This window comes from Heteronotia binoei, chromosome 8 (assembly GCF_032191835.1).
Source record: "Heteronotia binoei isolate CCM8104 ecotype False Entrance Well chromosome 8, APGP_CSIRO_Hbin_v1, whole genome shotgun sequence".
Lineage (NCBI taxonomy): Eukaryota > Metazoa > Chordata > Lepidosauria > Squamata > Gekkonidae > Heteronotia > Heteronotia binoei.
Window position 1 is genome coordinate 77,667,941 of NC_083230.1, and position 12,160 is coordinate 77,680,100.

Genomic DNA, 12,160 nt, shown 5'->3' on the forward strand with positions numbered 1-12,160 from the left:
TACACAAATTTGTTATATCTGAAAAATTCAAGTAGATTACCCCGATTACAATAGCGTACAATGAGTTATGCATGTGTGTTGGAAAGTTATGCATATGGTACGTTCTATCAGTGGGTGAAAGCGTGCTGTTCACGTGACGTGAATCGAATAGGACCTCCGCTTAGATGAACTATGAATTCCAGCAATATCAGAAAACAAAGACGCGAGCGTTGCACTTACATATATTGAGTGTGTGTACATATACACACACACACTCATATATAATTATATTTATTTATGGGTTAATTTTTAGTTAGCTTTATTATTACATACTTAAAACTTTCCATACTTTAGAGCTTCCATACCATAGTTTGCCTTGATATTAGCCGCTTAGATGCTTAGGCGTGAAACACCCAACTCTCTCTCTTTCCAGACTAGAATCCAGACAATTGATATCACTGCTCCAGCTTTGTAATCCTAACAATGAGTAGACAATATGAAAGTGGTGCAAGTAAAATAAAACGTCAAAAAGATATAGTTAAACATTATATCCCCTGCTTCAGCGGGGAGGGCGGGATATAAATATGAAAAAATAAAAATAAATTAAAGCCAATCACATCATTTGGCTTTGCATACCCAAAACAAACAAGTTCAACCGCAGATGCAGAAGATTCAGATGCATTACTTGGCACCCAGGAATATTTGTCAGTAACAGTACCAGTGGCACCCAGGAACATTTTTTTAGTAACTCCAAGTACCAGTGGCACCCCAGAACCTTCATCTGTAAATCCAAGTACCAGTGCCACCCAGGAACATTTGTCAGTAACTCCAAGTACCAGTAGATCCACAGACACAGAAGCTTTAGCTTTCCCCACCAAATGTACAGAAGCGAGTGTTTGCTCTTCTACTGATTTCATTGTCAAGAATTATGTAGGTTTATGGACCACATTGAGTGATGAAGAAATTTCATACTGGATAGAGAAAGGCTCTTTGGAATGTCAACACTGGGATGGACCTTTCACAACTTCGAAGAGAACCTACAAAAACCAAACTTGTTCTTACTCAAGAAGTTATTCTTCTCCACTAAAATAAATGGAGAAACCTACCCTCTGGAATGGCTAGTATATTCTCCAACAAAAGGAAAAGTCTACTTTTCTCACAATTCTCTAATAATTTTTCTTCAACTACAGCTCTAGCTTCTTCAGGATTTGATAACTGGTCTCATCCTCAAATTATTAAGACCCATGAAAATTCAAGAAGTCATATGGACTCTATGTTGACCTACTTAACAAGAAAACATGGTCAGACGCTTACAACAAAGCTTGATGAGCAAATCAAAGCAGAACAGGAATACTGGAGGCATGTACTTCAACAAGTGATGGCAGTGATTTGTCTGTTGGCAGAACATGGATTGGCTTTTAGAGGAGATGATGAAACCATCGGCTCTTCAAAAAATGAAAACTTTCTCGGTTTGCTGGAATTGATTGACAAATTTGATCCCTTCTTACGTGCCCACATAAACCAATATGGAAATAAAGGATCTGGCCATCCATCATACCTATCCAAGACTATATGTGAAGAAGTTACCCAGCTAATGGCTAAAAAAGTTTTTGAAGAAATAGTGAAAGATATCAAAGAAGCAGGGTATTTTAGAATGTGAGTCGATTCAACACCTGATGTTTCCAATGCTGATCAACTCACTGCAACTGTTAGATATGTTTCTCCCCTTGATGGTATACCAGTTGAACGATTTTTGGCATTTATTGAACTGAAGAATCACATGGGTCAAGGAATGGCTGAACTGATACTGAACCTCTTTGAAGAACTTGAAATTGATTTCAGTAAATGTAGTGGTCAGTCATATGACAATGCAGCTAACATGGCTGGGAAGTATAATGGCATTCAACAGAAAATTCTATAAAAGAATACGTTTGCAAAATTTATTCCCTGTGCTGGACATTCCCTAAATCTGGTTGGAAGAGCTGCAATTGACTCTTGTCTGGATGCAGTGAATTTCTTTGCCATGGTAAATGAACTTCATTGCTTTTTCTCTGCCTCTTCAAGACGGTGGGCAGTGCTGAAAAACTTCTTGCCACCAGAGTCAAAGGTTTTGCAACATTTATCTGATACAAGATGGGAGGCCCATTCCAGAGCTACAACAGCCATCAGTGAAAGTTATGCACACATTGTTGAAGCACTCAGTCACATCCATGATGACAACACTGAAAAGGGTGATACTAGATGACAAGCTCAAAATCCTTTGCAGAAAATGGAAGAATTTGAATTTGTGTTCATACTTCATCTATGGACAGGTTTGCTTGAGCAGTTTCACAAAGTAAGTAATGCCCTTCAAAGCGCACAGATTTCATTGACCACATGTGCAAACCTATACAGTTCACTTCTGCAATTTTTTTCCAGCACATGGGAAAATGTTGATGAAATTGAGGAGCAAGCAAAAACTACTCTACCTGATGTAGAGTACAAAACTCTCCAAAGAAGGTGTAGAGTGCGAAAATGACACCACAATGATGGCAGTGCAACTGAAACCTTGGATGAAATTCTTCCAAGAGATGTTTAGGATACATTCATTTATCCCTGTAATTGATGCTCTTCACTCAAATTTGGAGAGAAGAGCTACTGTGTACAGAAGTGTTGCTGACAATTTTTCGTTTTTAACTGATCTGCAAGCAACGAGGGAACAAATTCTCCGTGGTGTCAAGAGACTAGAACAAGAAAATCCAAAGGATGTTGATCTCAATCTTGTTGATGAACTCTTGACTTTCCACTTGTATGTCAAACAGGCTCATGCATAAAAAGAAAGTTTCAGCCACCAAGACATGTACCAGATAATAAAACAGGAAAAAATCCAGGTTGCTTTTCCAAAAGTGGAAACAATTTTCAGATTGTTCCTGTGTTTGATGGTAACTAACTGTTCTGGAGAGAGATCATTTTCCAGGCTGAAAAGGATCAAAAGTGACCTTCGTTCAACAATGTCCGAAGAGCGGCTGTCTCGTCTGTGTATTCTCTGTATAGAGAATGAAAAACTGTGACATTGATTTTGATGAAATCATTGATGAATTTGCAGTCAGGAAAGCTCGAAGGAAGATGTTTTGACATTAAATTACCTACTGTAAATGTGTAAATAGCCTTAACAGGGTAATACGAAAACATGGCAATTTGATTATCTGACTTTTTTGTGTAAACAATAAACCTCTTCATCAATCATCACTGTATGATTTAAGATTGTTATTTTCAATGACGTTTAAGATTAAAATTTTGTCAATCTTCAAAGGTTAAAATGTTACATAATGTTTAGATTTAATTACATGATGTTGACTATAATGACTGTCCTGTCTGTTATCTTTTCATCAAGTTTGACTATTTCATCATGTGACCTGTATAAGACAGTGTTGGGTAGGTTGGGGCTTTGGTTAATATATAATAGCTTTCAAGTTTGTTGTAATGTACATATCTGACCTATAGCTCATACAGTCTAGACCTGAATTTAGCCATAAAACTCCCAAAAAACATTCCATGAGGCTGAGCCCTGATAATTCAAAAATTTGCCTAAAACTTGTTGAAAATAATGATTGATCAGGTAACATGTAATATTTTAACTACTCCTAAATTTTCTGAGCATGTATGCCGGACTGCCTATGTAGGCATGCTGGGCCTACCTCCTTCAGGGCCCAAGTAAGGGGCCTCATAATTCGCACAGGGCCTCATTTGTCCTAAATCTGTCACTGCCTCCTCCTGTTGCACAACTGTGAGCATCACAAACCAACCCTTTAAATTCAGTCACATTTTACTTTCAGTCAAAGGACTATGAAAAGAGGGTGAAAAAAAAAGAAAATCACACTGCATACACTGAAATACTTTATAAATATAACATTCTAACCACTACAGCATGAATAAAAAGTACTTCCATTATAAATCATGCCAACTTATTTAGTCATAAATAAATGGGACCAAATTAGCTCTAACAAAAAATCTACACCGTCTCACTTAACTTCAGAATACTGGCCATAATGAATATCTCTGAAACCTCTTTTCTGATTTGGCCCTTGGAATCCCCCCACATCTTTTTTCAAATCAACAAAAATAATTTGTTTTGTAGTTTTAATCACATATCCTATTTTTAAAAAAGATATTCAAAACTTGGAAGTGGTAATTTCTTCGGCTTCTATAGACAGATAGAACTGCAGCCTTTCAAAGAGTCTCTTTGGGCTACAAAACTGGATATAAGTAATGTTATTTTACAATCTATTTAGTTAGTATTTAGTTTTGTTAGTTTTACTGTTCTCTTTTCTTTATCTGACACTTAGAAATATGCTGTCCTAAACAAACAGAATAATCAAAAAACAACTGTGTAATAAATAAAGAACATGAAAAAAACCTGCAAAATGTGTAAACGTATTATTTTCTAACAACCTTCCTATTTTCTAACATTTGGTGATGCTGTAGCATTAGGGATGTGCATTTTGTATTACACCGAGCCAAATAAACACCTGAAAAATACCTTATCAGTATTTTTCAGGTATTTATTCAACAGAATCAGATTTTTGAATCTAATATGGCTACCAATCTAACTGAGCCAAAATAAAAGCTGATATTATTTGGCTTTATTTGGGCTCAGCTGAAGTGGTGAAATTTCACCCATCTTCCAGGTGAACTCACACCAGTTCCAGGTTCCTCACGCATGGCTTGGCTTTGCAAAAGAAAGTTTCCTTTAAATTGCTTTTGTAAAACCAAGCCACACACACGCCTTTCCTTCCCTCCCCAAGTTGTGCCATGGTGGGGGCATGCGTCAGTGAGTAAAGGGAAGTCATTAAAGCCTTCCCTTCCCGAGTTGTGCTGCTACCATGGCATGACTCGGGGAGGGAAGGTATTTAAAATTCAAATACCTTCTCTTGCTGAATCATGCCACAATGGCAGCACACCTCAGGAAGGGAAGGTATTTCCCCCACTGAGGCACACCACCGCCACCATGCAACTCAGGTGGAATGGGAAATAAATTCAGCAATACTGATTATTTCCTGAATCCCAATACATGCTGAATCTGAAATTCAGGAAATCCATATATACCAATATTTTGGGGTTTGGTATATCCAAACCTGAAAAAATATTGATTTTTTTTTTGTGCATGCACACCCCTTTTTAGTATCTACCCCAAACTCTATAAGCATCACCCCAGCTTCATGACATCACTTCCAGATTACATCAGATGTGACAGCATTGTACCAGGAACACCAGTCTCTCCACACTGCCACAGCACAACACAGAAATTTCTTCCTCCTCCATCTCCTGTCATTTGCCAGACCATGCCTAACTTCTGGCAGTTTTTACATTGCCTGGTATAGTGATATTTACTGCATATGCTTTTTCACTCACAGAAACTCACTGTTTCTCTCTTTCACCCATTTAGTTCTTCTGAAGTTGGGTCACCTGTACCACTAGGCAGGCCACCTCAGGCAGCAGACCCGAGTGCCATTAAATGGAAATGAGTTACTTGTTACTGTCCAGGACTGCCAACCTCCAAGTGGAACCTGAAGGTCTCCCAGAAATACAACCAATATCTGCACAAGAATCTTCAGTTTCTTTGGAGAAAACAGTGGCTTTGCAGGCTGGACTCTATTGCATTTTGCCCCACTGAGGTTCCTTGCCTCCCCAAACAGGGCCATCCCTGCCACTAGGCAAACTAGGCATTTGCCTAGGGCAGCAGCCTTCTGGAGGCACTGAACTGGGCACCACCCATGTGACTTAGCAAGGCAGCTGCCCAGTGGCTGCTCCCCACACCTCTGGAGAGTCTTCTGAGATGTGCTGGCAGCACAGACTTTCTCCCTGCTTTTGTACCCCTGAGGTGAAAACACAGGGACAAGATCTCCCCCCACCATACAAATGCAGACAGAGGATCTCCCCCCCACTCCCCACCCCCAGTACCTCTCAGGAGTCTCCCTAGAAGTGTGGGTAACGGGGGCTATCTCCCTGTTTTTGCACTCCTGGGGCACAAACACAGAGAGAGGGTCTTCCCTCACCATGCCTCTCAGCAATCTCCTGAGAGTCTCGGGCAGTGGGGACTTTCTCCCTGATTTTGTGCCTCTGGGGTGCAAATGCAGAGAGAGGATCCCCCCCCCCCCTTATGCCTCTCAGGAGTCTCCTGAGAGGTGTGGGGAGTGGGGGCTTTCTCCCTGTTTTGCACCTCTGGGATAGGCCCATAGGATAGCATGGAGGGATCGGGCCACCTCCACAGCACGACCCCAGAGAAAGGCTCCATTCTCTGCTATGGGCCCATAGAATAGAATAGACTCCATTCTATCCTATGGGGATTGGGCTGCTGTTGTGGAGGGGTGGCAAAAGTTAGCTTTGCTAGGTGCCAGTTAGTCTAATGCTGGCTCTGTCCCCAAACCACGCCTCCCCCAGGCCCCACCCTCAGATTTTCTACCTTGGGATATTTACCACATATTTAACTATATATTGATCACAGCTTTGCAGAAACCATTTTGATTTTCCACTAAGATTTCATAGGGCAGTTTAGGTTTGCAGGTAGATCCTCCATAGTGCTAATACTATATTCATCTTTCTGCTGTATTTTCTCTATCACTTGAATATATCCTCCTTTTTGAGAAGACACCTAACTCTCCAGTCCTTTATGAGATAAATGTCTGGAGCCCTGGAACTAAAGCCCAGCATTTTCATTGTTATTCTCCCGTGAAATGGAGTATTGGCGGATAACTAATAAAGCCAAACCAGCTTCCTTTCACTGAACCATTGTGTTAGATTACCAAACATACAGAAGGAGAAATGTCTGCCATGCATGAAAAAGGCATATAGATTTTTTTCTTGTTCACCTCATATCTATGAAGCCTATTTCTCTATTGTGGTAAGTACTCATCAATTCCCCCACCCCCAATAACACAAGGTTTGCTCTCAGTTGCAAAATCTGCTTTTTCAGAACATGGAAAATTGTGGCCCAATAGTTCCATCTAGTGGCTAGTAGCTTTTCTAGCACCAAAACTCTACAGTTTAAAAGCAGTTACTTTCTAGAGGGACATGGAGTACTATTGAATGTCTAGAAAATTTAAGTGACTCTGGCTTCTCCCCCCCCCCTTTTTTTTTTTTGGCCTTCATATGCTCAGCTAAAGAAGTTATAATCATGCATCAATTTTCAAACTGCCAGTACTAGATGACAGCTGAAAGAAACACTTTCCCCCAGTCCTTGATCCAAGGCTTCATACATGACTCTGCTGTCACAAGCTGACCAGAAAAAAGATCTTCATTGAAGGTTGTGCTCTGAGTTACTTCAAGCAACTTAATAGAGGAGGGTTGCTACCCAGGACAGAGTGGGTGCCATGACTGTGGAACAGCCTTCCCCAGGAAGTTTCTTTGTGGCACCCAGTAATTTTTATTTCACTTTATTGTTGTTACTTCTCCCCCACCCTGGTTGGATTCAGCTGGAAGACTCTCTGTTAATAAATATTTACTACTATGACAGTGTTCAGACATTTAAGAAGATATTGGATTTAAGAAGATATTTTATTGAGTCTCATAATTCTTCTTTGTGTTTTATTGTGATATTCTATTGCTGATTGTGTGGTCTTTTAATACCATTTTAATTATCACACAGCTATTTTTAATGTATAATAGGACTTGATAGTTATAATGTTTTGGTGTATTTTTTATTTTATGACTGAAGCTATCCTGGACATTTTTATTGGAAAGTTGGAGGGGATGTTGCAAGTGAATAAACAAAACTATTTGAGGGGGAATTTTCATTTTCGGGGAAAATACCTTCTTTAAGAAAAAACTACCGGTACTGTGATTTCAGCTCTTGTTTCAGAAATAACTAACTTTGGGAATGGCTATCATAAGCCTGGAAACCATAGAACACTTAGAGTATTGCGTTCATTTTTTTAAAAAAAGACAATTGCTGAGGGGAAATTGGTTCTGGTTCTCTGAGCTCAGGCCAAAAGACAGAGGTTTAGTTACCACCTGCCTGCCCTGTGAGCAGAAGAGATGACTGTACAGAGAGGAGAAGCTAACAGATGAATGAGTGAGAATTTGAAGGCAAGATATTGAGTAGGGGGAAAGCTGAAACATCTTTCACCCTACATGTGAAGAGCTGAAAAAGGTAAAGGTAGTCCCCTGTGCAAGCACCAGTCGTTTCTCACTCTGGGGTGATGTCGTATCACAACATTTTCACAGAAGACTTTTTACAGGGTGGTTTGTCATTGCCTTCTGCAGTCATCTACACTTTCCCCCCAGCAAGCTGGGTACTCATTTTACCGACCTCAGAAGGATGGAAGGCTGAGTTCACCTTGAGCCGGCTACCTGAACCCAGCTTCCATCAGGATCAAAGAACTGAAACATCCTTTCAGTTACATTTCATAGGCCTCTACCCAATCCCCATGGTCTCTAGATTTCTGTGTGCTTTGATGTACAATGTAACTTCACAGCCTGTAAACCACTTCTGAGCAGTAGGTTACTGTGAGACAGAAGGTTTTAAACAGTAGTTAATCTGCAAATGGCTAATTCATACAGACAGTATATATATTTACACTGACCTTCTTTAGTGATTTGCTGTGTTGAACTAGTCTTCTGTATGCTTTGATACATGTTCTGATTATCTTTTCCTTAGTTCAACCACATTTTTCACATAACACACAACAGTAAGAAGTGATGGCAATCAGTGGCACCCACCCACCATAGCCATTGGTAATTGGTTGTGTATACGATGCTGTCTCAGTGATGTGCAGACACTACTCAGTTATGGAAATATCTTCTCATAATCCACCAGTGTCATTTTAAATTCACCTACTAACTACAGTAACACATGAGCATATATGTATTCCTGATAGGAATCAGAACACAGTTGAATAACAGCAAGGTAATGTTAAAAAAAACCCTGTGCTCACAAGGCAAGACTTGGCTCTTTACTCCTCATTTCTGTCAGAATACTGAAGGATATTGTGTCACTTCATGCTGCTTTCCCACACAATTTTGCTGTTTCTTCTATAAGGATAGAGAGAGGGGGGAGACAATATTGCCCTTGCCTCCAGTTTTCCAAAAGGTTGCTGAAGCAATGTGTAGGAAGCAAATATGTAAGGCAGGAAAATGGATTTAAATCACCAAAATATTCCAAGAATGATGGACAAAAGGCTCTGTTCACTTCCATGCCCACATCCTAACCTAGGAATGACATTCAAAAGTAAGATTCATTTGGAGTTGTGTGGTTGTCACATGCCAGCTTATGAGTACTTTTGCAGGACCCCCATTATAAGGTGACATACAGCTAGCAACCTCAGAGGCTGCAAAACAAAGTATGGAAGAAGGCTGTCAAATAGAAGCTTTGGACAAGAAGATGAGGATTAGGAAGAGACCAGTCAGAACAACTGATGCCAAGGAGAGTGATAGTCAGTGGTGTTGAGGTTACACCTAGGAAGCTTGTTATAACCTGCAAGAATCAGGGATGAGCTGAAATGAACACAATACTAGGGTGGGGGAGGAGACACAAGCTAGGAAGTACTGCTCATTTGCTTCAGCACAAGGGTCTATGGTATTATTGCTTCCTGGATTTGTGCAGGAAGCATTTATTTCTAGCAAGATCAGCAGAGTCTTATCCAAAGTATCATCAGTGAAGCCAACTAGGCAAGTAGAATGGAAATATAAGCCTTCTGATAGGGAAGACCTCCAAACTTGGTGACTTGATTGGCCAGCTCCTAGGGTAGAAGATACCCATTACAAATTCCTCAGCACAAATGGATGTGTGAAATAAGGAGCATCTTTTATGCTTCATGGAATCATTAAATGCCAACACAGATGGTACCAAACACATTGTGACATATCCTAGATTAAGCAATGCACCTTTAAGTTACAGTCACCCCTTTAAAATACAGGAATAACAGAATCTTTTTATGCTTAGTAATTAGTGTGGCTTGAACTCATCAGAACTCAGAAGATAAGCAAGGTCAGCCTTGGTTAGTAATTGGATGGAAGACCATTAAGGAAGTCTAGGTCACTGTGCAGAGGCAGGCAATAGCAAACCACCTCTGAATATCTCTTGCCTTGAAAACCATATGAGGTCACCGTAAGTCGGCTGCAACCTGATGGCAAAAAAACTAACAGTGTTTTGAGTAGTATGATTTTAACAGCCAGAGCAAAAGGACTACCTCTTGTCTTAGAGAAGCAGAGATCAAAGATTGTCTCAGTGCCAGAAAAACTAGATTAGAATACTTATTATCAAATCATGTGATTCTTGTGACAATTGTGATAAAAGTTCAGAACTTTATAAAGTCAAGTGCTCAGCACCAGCCCAAAGATTGGGGGTGCCCTTGGCAAATTACTTCACCCCTCCCCTGGCTGCAGGGAAGCTGCCACCCACTCAGAGAGCCAGTTTGGTGCAGTGGTTAAGTACACATACTCTTATCTGGGAGAACCAGGTTTGATTCCCGACTCCTATACTGATGTGACCTTCGGTCAGCCACAAGCTCTCTCAAAGCTGTTCTGCTCAAGAGCAGTTCTGGAAGCACTCTTTCTGCCCCACCTACCTCACAGGGTGACCGATTCCCCACTAGGCTTGTTCTGGCATTGGAGCTCCCCCCGCCCTATGCTTCCATCTAATTTTGCACAAGCTGCCTCAGAGCTACAACTCACTCTGCTTCTTTCCTGCAGCAAGCAAGATCCTCTGAAAACTGGTTTCTGCTTGCCACAGGAAAGAGGTGGAGTGAGTCGCAGCCCCACGGCAGCTTATGTGAAATCAGACAGAAATGTTGGGAGGGGAGAGCTCTGATGCTGGAACAAGCCTAGTGGGGAATCACTCAGTGTCTGTTGTGGGGAGGGAAAGGGAAAGGAGATTGTAAGGAAAGGAGATTTGGGCAGTGGAGGGTGAGGTATAAATCCAATCTCCTCTTTCTCTTTCTTCCTCTTCTTTTTCTTCCTCTTCCTCACAGGTTATTCTCGCTAGACCTGTGGCTTGCCACTGCATCTCCACCATTGATCCTAGACCTAGTGACAAGGGAAGGGCTGGGTGTGGCATGATGGTACCTGGGGCTGCCACTTGCTACTCCAGGGTGCCTGAGCATCACAGCTGCTATTTGCTGCATATCTGTTGCCTGCCACTGCTCTCAGGACTCGGCTGGTGATGGGAGAAGTCCCCAGCCACCCACTACACAGGAACATGGGTGCAGTGTGATGGCTTCTGGAGCTGCTGCTTGCCATGAACCACATCACCACTGCTCCTGGACCCAATGACAGAGGAAGGATCTGAACACCTGTTGCTTGGTATATTAGCACATGTACAGCAGTACCTCAGGCTGCTGCAGGTGGCAGACAGTCCTGCAACACTGCCCCTTATTATTGATATTGCTGTCCTTAGACCAAACATACAAAAGGAAAATACAAACATATGAAGTTTCCACCCCTCGGTCTCAGTCCAGTCTATGCCCAAGATGGAGGGCCTAGGCAATCACCTAAGTATACCCAGTAGCTCTCCAGTGCTTTTAATTGCAGAGATAACGGAGACAAGTGCTCCCTGCCATCTCTGAAACTAGAAGGATGTATATATTTTAAAACTGATACTGTATTTTTTAAAAGAAACCCATGACTTTCTAATATTCTCGAATAGAAATTCCTAAATTACTATTTTTTAATCAGGTATACTCTATAAATATATATTCATGCTGTCCTCCTTCCAGCCATAATGTGGACAACCAAGTTAGTTAATTAATTAATTATCGTATGACAGTGTAGTCTAGCCAGGAGACCCTAAGACTGTCTGGCAGTCAGACAGGGTTATGCACCACTAAGTGGTGAGCTATGCAAGAGACATTTCAGAGGTGGTTTGCCACTGCCTGCCTCTGTGTTACACCCCTGGTATTCCTTGGAGGCTGCCGATCCAAATACTAGCCTGGGCCATCCCTGATTAGCTTCCAAGATCTGGTGGGATCAGGCTAGCTTGGGCTATCCAGGCCAGGGTGACAACCAAGTACCTCCACGGTACAGCAAGGGTGATTTGGTTTGTTTTCTAAAGTCTTGCAGCCCTATATAAAAAATCACATGAAAAACAGACAGGGAGAGGAATCCATGTCCCAATTATTGGCATAGCTTACTCCCAGGATTAAATTGAAGCCACAGTATACTAGAAGGACTTGCTAAAAGTAACCATAAATGGTAATGAATAGTAAGA